Source organism: Numida meleagris, chromosome 4, assembly GCF_002078875.1.
Source record: "Numida meleagris isolate 19003 breed g44 Domestic line chromosome 4, NumMel1.0, whole genome shotgun sequence".
In the NCBI taxonomy this organism is placed as follows: domain Eukaryota; kingdom Metazoa; phylum Chordata; class Aves; order Galliformes; family Numididae; genus Numida; species Numida meleagris.
The window spans coordinates 82,323,325-82,343,087 of record NC_034412.1 but is presented as its reverse complement, the minus strand read 5'-3'; the positions used below and the strand labels follow the sequence as shown (position 1 = coordinate 82,343,087).

Below are 19,763 nucleotides of genomic sequence, written 5' to 3'. Positions count from 1 at the left end.
CCTGAATGGTTCTGACTCGACAACAAACCTGTCCTTTGGTCACGTCATGATTTAATCCATACTCAATCATAATTATTTCAGTTCTTCTCCAGTGAGACTTCACTTGTTTCAGGTTTGGTTTGGTTGTTCATTAAGGAGAAAATCTGGATTATTTTCACTCTAAGTTTGAGAGGTTTTTATTTCACTTTATAGCCCCCCCCCACCCCCTTTCCTCCTGACACAAACACATGAATGCTCTCACAGGGGTTACTAAGGAAACCAGAAACTATGGTAACCTAGACTAGAAACACTCTTATTTATCCAAGGAGAGGGAAAGGAAAATTCAGGCAATGCATACTGCAGTCACACTGAAGGTCCTGATCTTTCCCTTTAGATGCAGCAGATCTTCTGTTTCTCAGCAGACGTCATGCCTTGCAGAAACATCACTATTCATATAGATGACTGTAAATGTAGGTAAATGATTTTGGGAAATATTGGTACACCAAATTTGTAAATGATTTTACATTTTCCTTTTACCATCAGGAAAAAAAAATGCTAAATTTTATTATTCTTCTAGCATTATCATTGTGTCTTGGTCACCAATGCACCACAATGCCTTTGCTCTAAAGAGTAAGGTACAGTGTTTCCAGTGCTCTTCTCAGAACCTCTTTCTAAAATCCTCACCCCACACGTGTTTATAATCACTTTCAGTTCTGCTGCTATAAAAAGTCTATGAAGAGCTGGTGAAGTGCACTAAGTATGCTGCTTTGTTAGAAGAGAGGGGGGCTCAGAAGCTCAGCAATTGGTCAGGAGATACTGCCTTGTAGAAATAATCATTTTACCACTGAACTCAGCAACAAAATATTCTCTGATTGCAGGATACCCGACAAATCTTAGTAACTTTAATGAAAAACAGATATCATAATAGAGGAAGATCTTAATCTTGACCATGTTCATTCTTTCATAGCTTTGTGGAAAATAGGAGTTGTTTATGCTGCAGGATAAGCTCATTAATTTAGAAACAAGGAGATTCAAGTTGCCTATGGCTGAATGGCATACATTTTTATGTCTTTGCTAATGGTCTGATTCAGTGACCCAGGGTAGAATATTGGACAGCACCAATGCAAATAGACTTCTGAAATTGAGAGTATTCCAACAAGGACTCTGCTGGAATCACAGTTATAGAGCTGGATCTGGTCTTAGCAAAAATGTAAGCTTATCAGAAAAAAATAGTGTTCAACATGATGTTTGACGTATCTGTGCAAGAAATTGTTTGCATCAAGGCTTTTTTTTAAGTGGAGCATTTAGACAAGACTGTGGCTGTCACATTTAAAACAGAATAGAAAAGTTTTTTAAAAGTTTGTACTCTTTCAGTGTGTCATGTGGAGAATATATAAGAAGGAAAATAATGTCTGTATATACCATACATGACTGAATTAGAAAGAACATAAAACAGACTATATTATCTATATACATTCATGAATGAGTGCATGTGATCAGCAACAGCAAACTGATTAGCATCACGCACAAAATGGTTGATGCTGAAAAAAAATATTCTAGGCAGAACTGTGGCATTTTGTGCATGTAAGCTGAAGAGATGAGAGATGATGTGAAATCCCTCCCATTTAGCATATCCACTTCAGAGGTAGCCAGGATGTCGTTGCTATGAGAGAGAAAGGAAGCTGACCTGTTTTGAATGGTACACAGAGCTTTTTAGTCACACAAGCAAAGACACAAGGGCTAGGGAAAAGGCCTGTCTGATGTTAACATATTAAAGGAGTTAATTAAATGGGGAAGTCACATTATAAAAAGGCACAAAGTCCTTTTGCTATCTGCATGAATTATGACCCAAGGCTGGCAGTACATGTTTTGTTGGATTAGAAAATATTTACAAAGTAAACTCTGGCTTGGAGGTTGTGAATTAGGTACTAAAAACTTACCTGAAATTCTACTGCTATTATTTACTAATTAATATTTTAGTTGGAGGATTTACCATATCTAATGGATAACTATTTCCCATAGTCACAATTCAGATGAATGTTTTTCTTGCTTTGACAAATACTTCAGAGGAAAGAAAAAAGGGAACTAGTGCATATGTTGGGCAGAACAAATGATTTTATGCTTGGTTCATTTTTACTAATGTTACATTAATGTGGAGCATTTGAATCAACAGTGTACCTCCCTATATGCATTTTACAGGTAAAAACTCCCAGTTATGCAACTGTGGGGCACGGCCTACAAAGGCAGTGCTGCTCAGTGTCGGTTCTGGAAGCCCTGTAGAGATGCCACAGACTCCTGTTCCCCAGGTAGCTTGGTGGGAGCAGAAAGCAAAAAGAGGAGAAAGCAAATTAAAGGTGGGAGCCTTTATCTCCAGCTGAATTCAGGTGTACCAGTGTAGCAGGAAAGTCTCATTCCAAAGCTCTGCACATAGAGGAAACCTGCTTTGCTACTGAGCTCAGCAAATCTATAGAAAGAGGAGAGAGATGAGAAGTAGAGGCATTAAAGAAAATACTGATCATTTGAAAACTTCCCCTATGTTTAGGCAGATGAGTCGTTTCCATTCAGCCAACTATACAAATAAAGCTTACCAGGTGTATTAACTTCTCTGTAGGACATCTGCTCTTAGTGATCCCTAGGCCCACGATATTCATTCTATGAAACACTGCTTTTACCCTGAGCCCGTGACTCCAGCACAGCTGGGTCTGTGTTTCTCTTTTATTCCTCTCTGTTCACATCTGTTCCTTTGAGCAGGGAATATGCAAGTGAGATTTTTCAGCAGATCAGCTTGCCAAGAGATATCATTTAATCACTGAATGTGGCTTTCTGTATATCAGAGGCTGTTACATTGCACACTGATGTCCCTCTAATCCAAAAACTTCAATTAGAGGAAATAATTCCAAACATCATGGACCTCAATGAGCTATTGCAAGTGTCAGAGGAAGTTCACACCTTCCACATCCTGTGAGCTGAATACCTTAGTCAGACACACTAAGAAAGTTCACTATACAGTAGCAAAAAGTACAGATTGACCTCTCCTGTGTCCCATCTCTAGTATGCACTGGTATCATCAGTCTTAAAAAAAAAAAAAAAAAAAAAGAAAGCTTTATCTCCTTCTGAATGTATCTCTCCATTTTGTACTGCAGGGGAAAGGAAGGGAAATCTTCCAAATGTCATTGAGGGACTGACTGAATCCCTGAGGTGTGAGTTTTCATAGGTAAAATACTACGTGAAAGCCAGACCAGCATTACTGTTCTCCACTTCATTCTGTACATGGCAGATGTGGATCTTCCAAGGACTAAAGTGACACCAGGCTCTCATTTGAATCATTTTCCTTCCCTTTTGTTCCACACCACATATCAATGCACACTGCTCTAGCTTTCTCCCTGCTCCTGGGACACCAGCTCTGTGCAGGGCTGTGCCTACTGCTGCTCCCTCACAGGCAGGATCTCCTGAAGCAGTTGAGAAGCTGGAACACAGAGCCCTAACACAGGCATCTGCATGCTCTCAGGAGCTCCAAAACCCTGCCTCAACCTCATTTTGTGCAGTCTGGCATGGGAGCACTTCTGTGCCATAGGAGGATTGCTGGCCTGGTGTTCCTGATTCGCATTCTGCTTGCCCATATCTGACCTTGAAACCACACTGAGAGTCTGCTGGCCCTTGAGAATAGCCCCAGACTGTTCTAGTGAGCTTCCCAGATAGTAACCGTGGGGTTCTTGGAATGTAAGACACTCAGTTTTAACTGAAATAATTAATTTTAGCAAATGTTCTTTCACATCTTTCTTTGTCAACAGATGGTAAACTTTCTATGGCATCCTTAACATCATATGGGATGTAACTTGTCCTTCTGCTTCATTACAGATATGGAATAGAAACAAATACTGAAATAATAGTTATGCCAAACATGCATCATTACTAGTGATTTTAACATCTACATCTAACAACAGATATAATAACGAACTCTGTTTTATTTATTTTTTGTGTTTTAGCCATAGAGAACTCAGTATTGTACTGGAAAAGTTGACTAGGGAGAACTACGCTAGCAAAAAAACCTGTATGTTTTGTTATGGATCTGGCTGAAAAGCAAAATGTTTTTGTAGTTACTTTGAGTTCAGCAGAACTTATTTAGCTCCAGGTCAACCCTGTTTCCCAGGTATGTGGTGGATTTATGCACTGGATGTCTTTTGATCATCTCTCTGGGTAATTTGGGTGCTGAGCTCCTGCCATACCCATGCTGCTGTGCCCATTCAGGAAGCTCTCCTGGAGTTGGAGTGGTGAGAAGTTCAATCCTGAGCAACTGAGATGATTCTTCAGGAGCAAAACTTGGTTGCTGAATTCACATCCTCAGCCTTCGTATAGTATGAAAGAAGTTGAACTGTTTCTGGGAAGAAGCTTTCCTAGGATTAATGTGTCTGTTTTATTATTTCTGAGATGGAGCCAGCAGATGCTATCAAATTCAGCAAGTTCTAAATCCTTAGCAAAAATCCTTTTCCACTCAGAAGCTGATGAAATGTTCAAGTGAAAAACAGAGCAGAAAATGTGACAACAAAAATATTTTTTTCTTATGACTCAGGTTCTCATAATACTAGGGTTTGGAATAGGAACAATTAAAAGACTTTGCAGAGGGAGGGAAGCACAGCACAATTAGGCTTAAATTTTGTTTACCTGATTGCCTGGGGTGAGAGGAGAAGACATGCCATTTATTTATAAATCTAAATAACTAACTGAAATAAAATGTGAGTATGCAAGAACACTGTTAGAACCAAATAAGGCAGGTTAATTGCATGTTTTACTTGCCAAAGTCATGCTGTTTCGCTGAGATCAAATTAAGAGCTGAAATCAGGCAGGTGAAAAGAAGTATGCGTGGGTGCTTCGTGCTTCATGGTATTCTTTATCAAGACATTCAGTTTTTACTAAGCAAGTAAGAAGAAAACTGGGCACAATATCCACTTTTATTTAGAAATAAATTGAGGTTGTGGTCTTCCATGAGATCATTATTCTTGGCAGAGGCTGAGAGGTGAAGAAACAGCAGAAAGTCTGTGCTCTCCTGCAAATGATGAGCAATCAGATCTCAGAATGAGCTATCAGAAATTCTTCTCAAAATGTAAAATAAAAATGTCATGAACATTAGCATGTTATGTTGTTGCACATGATCTACTAACAGCTACCTAATTCTCCTTGCCCCTGTTTTACTACCAGTTTTAAAGTCAGTGTCACGCATTTCTTTCTTCTTGACCTCTGCCTAACAAAGAACATGATTCTTTTGAGTTTTCATACTGTGCTATTCTGTACAAGATGTATAATTAAATTATATTTAAAGTGACTGACAAATAACTGTTGGATAGGTACAAGCTATGATAAAGTTTCCTCAACAGTAGTGAAAATGTATTTTAAAATATGGAACCTCAGTCTCCACTCCCGAGATGTGAGGAAGGTGCACTGCCCAATCAAAAATATATTTCCCCCATTTCTGAAGTACAGATTTTTTTCCAAGTTCCTTCAGTAATCGACAGAAGTAAGCTTTCCCTTCATTAGGAAATAAGAACTAGAAGAAACCTAGGTGCCAACTCTGCTAAATAAAAGCATGTCTGATTTGTGTGCCTGCTTTTAAAAGCCAACAAGTTTCACTATGCTCTGCAGTGGCATTAGAATATGAAAATCTGTTTGAAGCAGCACAGATCCTCACTCTTATTCTAAAAATCCTAATTGCTACATGCAGCTCTCAGGGTAGGTACAGAAAAGACGAGGGCAGAACTCAAGGGCTTTGATATAGTCTAGGGGGTACCTCAGATATCTATTGCCAGATCGGAGGTCAAAATCTGACAAAAACTTTTGAGAAAGAACAGCACAACATTTGGAATGATATGAGATTTCCAGTCCATTGACATTATGAGTCTTCCTTTTCCCATGGGAAATAACATGCCATATTTACAAGCTCTTGTCAAATTTCAGAGTCTTGAAGTGATAAACAATATAATAACAATTGCTTACAATTTTTAGCCTCATAATCCAAAGAAATTAGCATTGAAAACCATATTTAGGCATCTGAAAAAATAAGAACCCTTTGTTACTCATTTGTGCCTCCAAGAAAGTCACATCTCTTGGGCTATTTCTCTTCATGTGCTTTACATACTTAATTTTAACCTTAAATATTCATGTCTGAAAATTGAGTAACAGAGTTACTCTCAGTCACTCTCAGAGCTTTCTGTTACTATTCTGTTTTCTGTTGAGTTTACATGCAACTCCTCTCCCTCCGCTTTACACTTGAGTTACTATCTGAATTCAAACAGGCACACTTTGGTGCGTACTCTAGCACAGTATTGAGGACTCTATGCAATGGCTAACAGATACAGCCACCAAAGGGAATCTGTTAAAGTCCACTTAAAGGAAACATAAAACATCTGACTGTAGAGAGGAAAGTATAATTAGTTTTAAAAGCAAACACAGAGTTTAGGGAGCAAGGATGTTCTAACCGCTGTTTGTGCTTTTAAAATTAAATGCATTAATTTTGTAATACATGAATGCATCATGAAGCAGCAATATTTTGAACCTCATTGTAGGGGAAACATTTGACTGAACCAGAAGTTAAATAAAGGTATGGCTCCTTTAGAAATTAGTTTTAGACAATAGATGTTCCGATGTCTAGAAGATTATCAGAAAATCTTCGAAGTCATGATTTCATATCAGAATAGAGATTAATTTTCCTAAAACTCACCCAGGTTCAGTGATACAATGAAGACAACAGAAATAGAAACAGAAGAAATGCAAAAGAGAGAGAGAAGTACTTGCAATTTTAAAGCAACGAAAATTGATAATAAGCTAAATGTTGCAAAATACGTCATGGCTGCCAATAAAAAGGATAAAACATATTTTTTTCAAGTACTTTGAGAATAAAGGATAACTCATGGGTTAGGCCATGATGAAGTTGAACATAGCTAAAGTGAAAATAGTTACTCAGGAAATATTCAACAACAGTACCTATACCCTATTTGGAAAGGTTGATGTGCAGGAGTCACATGAGAACAAGGAGTAATTTTCTGGCCTGCTCACGGGAATTGAACTGATACCACTGTTCATGTCAGTAATTGGAGACAAGATTTTGAAAAGAGTTGGCTAAGATATCTAGTCTGCTACTGCTAGTTTTAATAAACATTTGAATACCAGGAAGTTCCATACAGTTGAAGAACAACTCCATTTGTGCCAGGAATTCAAAAGGGCAAAAGAGATAGCTATGTAAATATATTCTGGTTACTCTGAAATTAATCCAAGTGAAATAATGTGAAAAGTATTATCTGATTCAATAATAAGAATACAATTGATAGTTAATATGATTTTAAGCAAATCATTTTTTCACAGATGGATTGAATGTGAAGTTTGATGCATAAAGTTTTCCATAGAGATATAGGTTTTTGTTTTGTTTTGGTTTTACAGTAAGTACAGTGAATAATATTCTTGTGAAAAATTAGCTTTACAGCATTGCAAAAAAGCCCGTGATAAATGAAGTAAAGATGAGAAATATAACAGGAGCTTGCCAATGGTGAATCATTGTCAGATAGATTTCCAAGTTAAGTATCACTCTATTGTTATTAGGCTCAATGTTATTTCAGCATTTCAGAGATGATCTCAGGAAGCAAATATAAAATCAATGATGATAAAATGTGCAGATGACGTGAAGATTGACAGAGATGTAAATAGCACATGAGATTTGGCAATTATTTATAAAAATTAGTTGGACCTATTCAAGAAAATGAGGGAGTTTTACCAGTATTTTTTGTAGAAATGTTTATCAGAGATCTGAGACTTCAGACAAGAACAGGAGAGTCTGGCCTGTGCATACAGATGATAGTTTCTGTCTTACCCATGTCTTTTGCTATGTGAGTTTTTTCATGAACAAAGAGTCTATATTTTTGCATTTACAAATTTAGCCCAGCAATTGTAGTCCTCTTCGCAGAAGTTCAGAATTTGTATCTATGATCTTGCACAAAAATGTTTCTTGCTAGGACCTCAGTATCATCTGCATGATAAAACATACACACATGTGTTTCTCTTGAACATTCAGCGCACTGCTTGTGGAAGGCAATATAAATAGCCGTGGAAGTCACTTAAAGGTAAACTGGACGTATTCAGAAGTACACAGCATTTTTGGAAATTTAGCTACCAGCACAAACGCAGTATATTTCTTACAGAAAAAAAGTCAGCCTTAGCCTTCTCTCAAAAAGTATCCCTGAAGTACTGGAAAATATTCCAAATTTATTTATTATAGTGTTCAAATTGAATAGAGCATTCCATACATATTTCTTTTCCTTTTCCTTTTTTTACCAACAGGGATCAGCTCATGCAATTATTCTGCTGATTCTTTTACTTACTTTTTGATTCCTGGCGCAATGAGTCTTTTCTGATGTTCTTCCATACTTGCCAGTGGGTCAAAGTGAAAGCATGGGCTTCATTATCTATATTTTATACTCTGATGAGAATAATATCCACCTGGAAAGTAAACTTACACTCTCCCTCTGTTGTTTTAGCCTCTTTTTCCTTCAGTAAACACACTTATTTGTTTTAAAATATGCTAGTACATGCTTTCTCCTTGAGTACTACTACAGATTCCATCTTTTCAAATTTATTTACTCACAGAGTTCCTTATCCTGGATGGTATTTTTTAATAACCGTGAGTACTATTGGGATATGTTTTAAAACATATGGCTTATTTGTAGCTGACAGAACTTTTAGCATCATACTGCCAGTGCACTAACTAAAAACTCTTACATCTTTTACAACAAGGTTCTTGGTCTCATCATCTGCTGCTGCCATTCTGTGCCTTGTACTTATGCAGTGATGTTTGAACTAAGGAGTTTTCTATCTTTGCTTTTACTGCCCTGTATCTTCTTTCAAATATTGGATAATAATTGGTTTGTATTGTTTGACCAAGTGGCTTTAGAGCTGATCTTAAAGTCTCAGTTGAAGTACACCTGCTTGTCTGTTTCCAGGTTCATTTGTATTTTGTGTTCCCCACGGTATCCACAGGACCAGAATTTCATCTAGCCTGCATATAAACCTCATTTTGATTAGGGTGACTTTGCTTGGGAAATTCTAATTATTATTTTAGAATTAACTAACTCCAGATTTTATATCCCAATCTCAATTGTGATTTGTTACTTTAGCAGAAGCTGAAGTCCATTAGGATCACTGTTTATGAAATTATACCTGGTTCTTCCTCTGAGCTGGCCACTGTCTAATATTGTGGAAAGATTTAGGAAAAGAACCACAATGCTAATTTAAGATATACTCAGAAAGTAATTAAGGCTAATCCTTTAGAATTTCGTAGAAGAAAATGTAAGCTGCAGCAAGATAACTATGGCTTTTGTATTTACAAGAATCTTGTATGTTCAAGTGCAGCAAAATTTAAAAAATATGAGATAAAATGTTGAAATGCAAGTAATTCAATTTTTTCATTGAATGTTTGGAGAAAATTCATATGATATCTAGCCTCAGAAAGACAAGCTCTTTATCAGGCTACTGCAAACTGCATGAATTTATAATAACCACAGAATCTCAAATTTAATTGAAAAGTGATTGTGTGCTTGAAAGCTTCTTGTTCTTTTTTCTGGCTACCTTAGTAGATCTAATGGAAGATACATCCTTGCTTCATTTTAGTTGGCTGCATCCTCTATACTGGCTTTCGTTCTTTCAGTCGGTAAGAGTGGTCGGGTACTGGCACAGGCTGCTCAGGGAGATGGTGCAGTCACCGTCCCTGGAGGTGTTCAAGAAAAGGGTAAATGTGGCCCTGAGTGTTTTATGGTTTAGTGGGCATGGTGGCGATGGGTTGACTATTGGACAAGATGGTGTTAGAGGTCTTTTCCAACCTTGATGATTCTATGATTCTAAGACCAGCACATACTGATGCTTGATGAATGATAATGATGATGATTTTGCTGGGTCTGTAATATGAAACTAATGACAAGTTTTATTAAAAACTTGTGGCTTTTTTAGGGGATGAGAGAATGCTTTTTTTAGGCAAAGTTGTGAAGAGTTGTGTCATTTCTGTAAAAAACAAGTAGGAGGAGAATGAGAAAGATTTTTCTACAAAGCTTAACAGAAAAACTGAGAGAATATCATCAAAGACTGCTGTTTTTTGAGGTTAGTTTGTTCCTTGTTTTTCTTCTTGTTAAAAAATAATTGCAGGAAGTAATTTCTCACCGGACACAGGGTGGTTGATAGTTCTTATTTGTTACTATGCAGTCGTGTCCACAGAAGGATGCCTGACTATGAATGTGGAAATCGAGTCCATAAACTTATTAAGTCTTTGTGTATAGGACTTTTAAGATACTGATTTCAATGCTTTGGTAGGATTTGCTGTATGATTTGAAAAATGCATGAATAAATGTATTATGTTTGATTGTTTGGCATTTACTTTTTATTGAACATTTAATAGCAGCTTTCCAAGTACCTGTATTATAAGACATCTTTTCTTCCACACCAGAAATCATTCACAAATGGAGATTTCTAGAGCTATACAGTTATTTCTGTCATTCCATCTAGAAGGAGTGGATTGCTTTATTCTCAAGGGTTACATACACTTATATGGAGAACTTTCCTCTTCAAAAGCATTTTACTTTTTATGACACGTGCTTACAATTATTTTTCCCTTACATGTTTTATGTTATAATTGAGCTGAACATGAAACTTGCAGTTACATATTTCACATACTTCTATCTAAAGTAGTTCCCTTGAGGATGACATGTGAATTATTTGCAAAGATATTTCATAGGTAACAGGCTAATAGTACAGTTTAGAGCAGAAAATTAATACGATGACACAAATCTTTGGGAACATACCAAACAAAACAAATCCTGCACAACAACGGTAGGATTTTCTCTAAGTATACATATACATCTTCTATTATTCTCTGATCACCACTAACATATATCATACACTTGCATACAGCCAGTGAAGCACAAAGTTCACACAAATTTAATTGTTAAATGGTAAAACCCAAAAAGCCTCTCTGGCAGAGCTTTCTCTCTAGGATGCAGAGGGAGCTTTCTTTGTATATAGCTAGCGCGTATTTTTTAAGATGATGGATGGAAGAGATAATGTGTGCCCTGGGAGAAATAATATATCACCAAAGGCTTCTCTGGAACGTCAGCATATTTTTCCTTATACTTGTGTACTATACAAAGACCTTACCAAGTTATACTTTGCTGGTCAGCATACTATTAATTTACATCTGTACTTAAGGAAGACATGTTACAGAATGAAATGCTTTTCAGGATAAAATCAGTAAATGAATTTTTAATATACATTTTGACTTTTAGTTTTCTGTTATGCCAAGAATGAGGTAGAACAGATGCAAGGACAGCAGGTAAATATGGCTTACACATTGAGAGGTTAAATGTATTTTATATACACACTATTTTAAATCAAATGTGATTTTTTCATTCCCAGAAGGCAGTAAAATTGAAAAATACAGACTAAATATTTTAATAAAGGATATAGGAAACCAATTTGGTCTTGAACTCCAAAATCAATACTCACTGGTTTAAGTAAGTGATTTTTTTTTTCTTTTTTTAAGCTGCCAGATTAGTGATTAGCTTGGAATGATCATTTAAAAATGTATAGATCTATTCTTAGCAGAATGACAGGCTTTTATCATGCTAAAGGTGTACTCTCACAAGAATATGTAGCTCTCACTAAAATAAATTAAAATCTTAGTACATATTCACAAAGCTTTCTTGAAGACTGTGATTATGAATATGTGTGGGGTAAACTATACAAATATATGTGAATTGCTGGAATAGGGCTGGTCTGTTCAGCATTTTGGAGAATCAAATTCAAATGTCTGAATCAATTGCCATTGATTCAATTTCTGTGGCTGTGATATCTGTCCCTGTGGACAGGGAAAAAAAAAAAGCAATAAACCTTTGCAAAAAGCAGCCCTACTAGCTGTAATAAAGATTTTCTTCATGGATGATTGCAAAGCAAGCAAAATTGTGCAAAGTTCTGTTTGAGGAGATGTCTCTTCCACAAAAGTATGAGATGGGAGAAGGTACAGATAAAACATACAATAAGTGCATAAGAACATAGGGATGGAAACTGTAGCCTAAATAATCATATTTAATCCACTGTAACCCTCAGAAAAAATACAACTTTTAAGTGTTCACAGTATCATCTGTGCTGCACAATACCTGCACTCTACATCTCATATGGCATTAAGCAGTTCTTCATCCAATTATAAACACAAGCTTTGTAATTAAAGATGAAATTTAGCTAAGATGTTCCATAGGAAGACATCTGGAGAGACTGTGGACATCGTCAGTCTATATAGTTCCTGCACTAGTAGAATGCTTATTAAATAACACTTCCAGATGATACTAGAAACCAAAAAAGCACTTAGTATCCAAATGACTATTGACTCTCTGATACAAGAAAGCTCCTTCTCAGTTCCAGTTCTAGTGGTCTTTTTAAGAGAGATAATTACAGTATATGTAGTATTATTATTTTGGATCAAATTCACAAATTGAATACATGACAACCTCCAGTTTTATGCATGTATTGATGAATGTGGAAAATTCATGAGTACATAACTGATGTACTGTCTTCCTTAAATGAGATTCAGCTTGAATTTCTTGAATCTAGAATTAAATAGAATTACATTCTGTAATGTAATTTAAAAACATCAACTTTCTTTTCTTTAATAAGAGTCAGTATATATGAGCCAGTGAAAATCAAACCACATAAAAAGATAAATTCTCTGTATAGTATCAGCCATGCAATCTTATAATGCTAATTGCAGCAGACAAACAGTGTATGCTGTAGGTATATTATCCAAGATTTTACGTGAAATTAGACTAATTTTTGTCGTAAATGCTGCTGCAATTGTTTTTGTCCTTTTATATACAGCAGCTCATACCAAATGCAGTGATGTTCTAGGACAATGTTGTTGTGAACATTTTCAAATAATTTAGCTTACCTCAACGGTCCCCAGAGCCTTCTGTTATTAAGGAGTTGGTATGGGGTCAGTCAGTGCTGAGAACCCCATGTGGACCTTATGGGATCAAGGCAGCACAATAGATCTTGGGCAAATTGCTCAGGCCTGTTTAAGTGTCTGCTGAAAACCTGTGGCTCGGAATGGTCTACAGAATCTTTAATTCCTGTTGAAAGACACTGGAGCTATGTATTTGCACCGTATCTAATCTTCTGTGTATCTAGCTACTCACAGGCAAGAATATTGGGCATCTACTTTCCTTTGAAGAAAAGCAGATTAGGAAACCCCTCTTCTTGAAGCCTTCCTAAATGCCTATCTGCATTCTCATCTCTGTCAGCCTGTCCTTTAACATCTTGTCCTTCTGTTTCTTATTATTTGTCATCTTCAGCAAGATGTTCACCAGGTGCGTTAAGCATCACGAAGCTGGGGATCACAAAGGTGCTCACATAGTTGATGTACGCGCTAGTTGGTTGTACCATGTGGCCTCTACGCTTCCTTCAGCCAGCTTCATGCTCTCAGAAGGAGCTAGCAGATCAATTGTTCCCAGAGCTGTGAAGCAGCAAGGTTAGGACTTTTGCTCAGCTTCCATGTTAAAAAGAAAATATTACTGTAACCTTCACTGACTGAAGAATACTCAAAGCACAAGAATGGTTTTATTTATAATTGCTTTTATAAAAGAGTCTTAAACAAAGAAACTGGAGAGCTTTGTACAGTGAAGGCAGAACAATGTGTGTTGGGGAGAGAAGGACTGTGCCGAGCACGGCTGTACAATGGAGCTCCACAAAGCATTTCAGTAGTCCTTCACCAGGCCAAGGGGACTCAACTATAAGAGTTCACTCTGAGGTATGAGTTTTCATTAGTGCTGGGTAGGAAGGATATTTTGTTTATTTGCTTGTTTCCTGAGCAATTTTTGCAGCCTGGAAAATGTCCTATTTAAGAAAGGAATACAATATCAAAGTCCTCAAAAATCTCCACAGCCAAAAGTCATGAAAATAGCTCCAGTCAATTGGAATGCTTTACTTAAAACTTTAAGTGTTTCTCCTCCATTTGACTGTTTTTTTTTGTTTTTTTTTTTTTTACCCTAGTGTTTTATTTTAATATTCTAATCTTATTTTTTAGGTCAGGAAAAGTCATTTTAAAATTTCAAAGCATCAGGATCAAATGTTTTGATGGTTTCTGAATTTTTTTTCCATGTTGTTCTCCCATCAGATTTACGAAGGTCATTTCTTTCCTTATTCAAATGAATAGATATTTTCTGATTAAATATGTATAACTGGAATATTTCCAACCCTGTTTCTAAAGGCTTCTTTTATGACAAGGTCAGAAGCTATTGCTATTTGATATTTATATTACATTTATTCTAGGACCTGTAATTAATGCAGAATGTTTTCATTAACAACTTAATTTTGGGACATTGCAATGAATATGCTTTGTTTCTTGGTAAGCTTTGTTTTGTACTGTATTTCCAGTAGAATTTAGTAGAGACTGTCAGTATTCTCTGCAGACTGATACAACCATTGTCTGTTGCATTCTCACTGCCTAACCTTTCAGTATAGAACAGAAGAAGTATATATGAAAGTCCTTAATTTTTAGCCAGTTTCTACAGTGTTTGGGAGCTTCTGCTCCTGATACTTGCTATATTCCCTAATTCTCGGTAAGGAGCCATGGCTTAGTTTCAGAAAGACCAAGTGCAAATTATCCAGTTGTTTAAATGTTTAGGCATTACAGTAGTTAAATGAATCTCACTGCCTTTCCGGCATCCTGAAGCTGTTCTACTGTGACTCACAGAGGTACTAATGAAGTTACCTGGGTGCACTGCCAATGAGCAGCCACCCTTGAAGGTCACTGCCAGTTCCTGCCTGCTGTGAGGCCCTCATCCTGGCCCTCATCCTGGCTGCTGTGAGGGCGATGCCCACCTGGGTCAAGGTGGATGGGAGCAGCAACTGCGTGTCTTCACAGCTCCATGGCTTCAGGTTTACATACTGCCTCCAAGAACAGATTTAGGCTCAAACTCCTGACCCTGAAAGAAGACTGTGGTGAAGTAGGGCTCGACCTCTTCTCCCAGGTAATGATAGGATGAGAAGTAGTGGCCTGAAGTTGAGTCAGGGGAGGTTCAGGTTGGATATTAGGAAAAATTTCTTCTCAGAAGAGTGGTGAGGCATTGGAACAGGCTGCCCAGAGAGGCTGTGGAGTCACCGTCCCTGGAGGTGTTCAAAAACATGGAGATGTGACACTGAGGGACATGGTTTAGTGGTATGGTGGTGATGGGTTGATGGTTGGACTAGGTGATCTTGGAGGTCTTTTCCGACCTTGGTGATTCTATGATTCTGAAAGTTAAAGGCCATGAGGACTTGTGTAGCACTGAGATTTATATCCAGGAGTCCCACTCCACATTCAGCTACATCAGTAGGAATACATGGGCAGAGGAGAGGGAAGAACTGCAATAAAATATAGCTGTAAAGTAGAAATTGATTCTCAATTAATACAGAGAATAAATGTTACAAGGCGAAACAATTCATTTAAGTGAAAATAACACAAGATCACATACGAAGGATCTGTGATGGTTTCTTGCTATACCTGAAATTTCTTTATGAAAAATGAGAATATGCTTAATTTTTGAAAATCAGTGAGTCATCCTTATAGAGAAAGTCCTGTCTGGGTAAAGGAAATGTAGCTTGAGAGTGGGCTTTAATACTCAAGCTGACTAACAGAGCTGGGTGTCATTTTGCAGCCAGTGTAGGAAAGGACAAGTGCTGGTAATAATCACATCATACATTCAAACTGAAGCCGTATTCTCAATGATTTAAAGTTAAAGCTAGCTGACACGGTGATGAACATGGCTTGCCTTTGCTATATCAGCTACAAAATCAGCATTATGTTTGCAACTGTTAAAAATGGAATAGGATGAAAATGTCCTGTGTAAGCAGGACTGTTGAGATACTGTGTAAATAAGCAGCTTTTATTACTGCTTTACTTTACCCTCAGACATTATGGAAAAATTGCTACAATATCAACATTTGGCTCACATTTCTAAAGTATTTTTGAAAAACAATACAGATGTTAACAAATCTCCTTTTGGTTTGCTGCTGTATCAAATAATATATCATAAAATGAGGAAAGATAGTAGGCCTTGGATGATTACTTTAATGATATTCCATCAAAAGGTTTTTCCTTTCCTCCCAGAAAAGCTCATATAACACACATATTCATAGAGCTGTCTTTCATATTCACATTTTACCAACCTCTACATTAAACAGTAGCTTCTCACTTTCTGCAATTTTTTTTTTGATAACAGTAATGCTATGCTGCTGTCAAATCTTATTTTATGAAGAATTCATTGTTTACATAAAATAAAGGACATTTACTGAAAGAGTTTTAAAGAACTAACTATAAAATTAAATGGATTTATGTTTATGTATTATGTTTTTTACTCTAAACTCTAATGAAATGGTTTGGGATATTTATGTAAATTTTGAGATAGGATATTTTAAGTTGGTTCCAATACACTGAGTAACAGAATGTCATTAAGAGCCGTGAGGTCTCCAAATCAATAACAACAGCCCCAATATTCACTTTCATATAAGAGAAAATGCCATGAAGTTCATATAAAAGTATGTGTAGACTTGTTTTTTAAAATTGGTAGATTTTAGTGATCCAACTTCTATTGACTTCCAAAACACCCATTATGAAATTATTGCTTTACAAAATCAATATCAACATTCAGTTCACTGAAATCTGTTCAAGTCCATAGGAAACACAACATTAACATCCTAATCTGAAAGCTAGATCAGAAATCTTTCTCAATCGTATTTATCATGTACTTCAAGCTCCATCTATCTTTACTTTTCCTCTTCTCCTTTCCCTTCCAATGAAGAGAACTCTGCCTTTTCTTCCCTTCTGAAATGTGAAGACTTGTGTATTTCTCTATTGCTCACCATATTCCAGCAGCCTTTCTGTTTTCTTTCTGCTCCCAGAGTCAAAACAAGAGCTCTGATCAAACTCCTCTACCACTGCTCTCAGCACTGAGAGCTTGTATGGGAACTGCTGAGTCACGGCCTGAACTGCTGGTTGAGCACCTGGAGGAAAGACCCAGTCAGCCCTGGGAGCACAAGTGAAGGCAATTCACCTGCATGAACAGAACTGGTGGGGCCTGGCTCCACCCCTCTTAGGCCTCATTTAAGGGCTGACTGCCACTGAGGAAGGATCTTTTTCTGGAGATTGCTCCTTGGTGGAAACTTTTCCCTGCAAACCCAGAATCTTCTGGTATGTCTGGTATGGGTGAGCAATCTCTTTCCCTTCCTTTGTAGCACCTTGCTATTGTCCTGGTCCTTCCACCTGCTTTGTAACACCTTTTCCATCAGTCCTTCCAATCACTACAGAGCTCAACGCATTGCTCTGTTGCCTTTTAGCTCAAGTTTTTCCCTCATTTTTTAGTCCCTGTGTGATCTCATATTTTTGTACTTATTCTTTGCCCCTTGGAATAAATGCAAATAGCTGGTTATGGCTTCTTATTTCAGAAGCAGAACAGTGGCAGATAAACAACAGTTTTTCTTGTATATACTCTTCTGACACAGCCCTATTGTTCACCCTTTAGCTGTTCAATGGAGAAGTTGCATATTAATGTATACTGTGACTTTCTTCTCTTCAAGCAGCTATTCAAACTTCCCCATAACATTAATTATTTTGAGGCATAGCTGATCTCCTTTACGTTTGCACAGGATTTGCCCCTGTGAATGTCCCAACTTGACAGGCACTCTTCTACATTTCCCTAGCTATGCACGAGAACCATCCATCTGAGGGTTATTTATGCTGGGCTTCTCATTGGCAAGGGAGCACATCAGGAATTATCCTTACGGAGCCTTTCAGACTGTAAAAACAAAGCAATGAGCTACTGTAGCATTCAGTGTTCTGATATTAAAGCTGTTGCTCCCTGTTAGGACTCCAGTGCCTTATTCCTCTTCCTGAGGCCTGTGTTCTGACTCCTTCATTTAGGAAGGAAACTCAGCTGTTCCCATTCTCTGCTACTCCTAGTCCTCTGGCTGGTTGTGTTGTTGGTTGTGAGAACTGAGTCAGATCATGGCTTTAAGGCTTTGCATGTCTATGTTTAGAGCTGCTGGCCTTAGGTCTATTTAATACTATATATTTCATACATCTTACTATACATTTCAAAAGTTTTCCAAGTTTGAAGTGTCTTAGACCTTAATCTTTAACCATAGACCTTAATTATAAACTATATGTGTTCTCTGTGGTTGATCTTAAATTTGTTTCTGGTATCCATGTTGCATACATATTTTTAGAATTGAAAGAGAGGAATACTTTAAAGCTTGTTTTAATAAGAAATCAGGCATAAATTCATTTAAAAATAATCTTATTGGGTATTTTGAATGTGATGTTTCCTCCTTTCTGTGTTTTTGAAGGAACACTATAGCATTTTCTTCAGCGTTCTCCTTTCTTTTTGTCATTGATTGACAGATAAAATCACAGAAACAGTTTAGCAAAGATTTTTCCTGGGATCTCTGTCAGCATAGAGACCTATATTAAGCATTTCACCTCAGCTAGAACATTAATAACTTGTACTTTTAGGAATTAAATGTTGTTTTCACGATCTCTTTAATTCTTTTCTTACTAGTTTTCTTTGAACAAAAGGAACTGTTGTGATGGTCCAGGTTCAGAGTGATAGAGAGTGATAGAGAGTAGGGGACCTTTTATTCTGCTTTGGATTACTTTTTGACAGCCTTTCTATTTTTGCCAGATTGTTCAATATATCATTTTCTTCACATGAGAGAAAGCAGTTATTGTGTTTTACTTGCCAATGGTGCAGAAAATATTTTGCTTGCTGAGTAGTCTTAAAATTCTTCCTATTAGACACCTATAAAAATAGGGTGTTACTTTGATTAGCACCAAGAGATTTTTTTATGTGCATTAATTTTGGGTGCAAATAATTTGAGCTACTGCCATTAGTTAAGTAGATAAGAGATATTATTGATCGGAGGGACACATGCATTAAGTATTCTGGTGTCAATATGAGCACATGCTTATTACAGAGACTTCTTGTTGGCAAGCTAATTTTTAAAAAGCCATTATTATAAATTGTTTCAACTGGTCAGATCACATAAAATCTACTTGTACTATAATATTCCAGATGCTTGATTACTGTTCTTAGTGTAGCAAGTTGCCAATTTCTCCCTCCTGAGAATGTGTGACAGATTGTAATGCAATCTGTTGATGTTCTTGATTTCAGCTGAAGTACATCATTGTCACTCCTGCTAAAAAGCTGGGAAGCATACTATAAATGTATAATTTTGTGAAATGTATGATAGTATTTTGTCTTCTAGCAATTTCAAATGGTACAAGACAGTATACTTGATCTGGTATGGAGGAGGATGATCAGAGGCAAAAGGAAAAACAGATATTTATAGCAGCAAAAATAGTGGATAAGCTAGTTCTATGAACAATGCAGGTTAAATTGTCTTTGATGTGTGTTCTAGTGATTGGGAAAGAGGAGATGCTGTAGGAAACCATACTTGTGTTGGTCCCTACCCTCCACTTTGTGCTCCAAAAGGCCCAGGTGACAGCCTTCCCAGCAGGAAGAAAGGGAGGTAACATGCTTGTGTTACACCACCTCACTGAGCTTTCCCAGGGGAGCAGAGGCATGGCATGGTGTGTACTGTCCCTTTTCATGTTCAGGACCATGAAGGGAGGAAGAGGCTCTTTTCTGCTGTCTGATGACATGCTTGTACCATAGGATCAGAAAAAGATTTTGTGGAAGATTAAAGGGATTGATAAACATTTGCCAGTCATTGAT

General features: G+C 37.0%; 1 long non-coding RNA gene across 2 annotated transcripts in view; it reads left to right on the top strand.

Annotated features, from left to right (window-relative positions):
- Positions 289 to 19,763, top strand: part of LOC110398471 — a 69,918-nt gene continuing 50,443 nt past the window's right edge. For both annotated transcript variants that reach the window (XR_002438402.1, XR_002438401.1), the window contains exon 1: positions 289 to 449. This is a non-coding gene — a long non-coding RNA (uncharacterized LOC110398471). The remainder of the gene's footprint in view (positions 450 to 19,763) is intronic.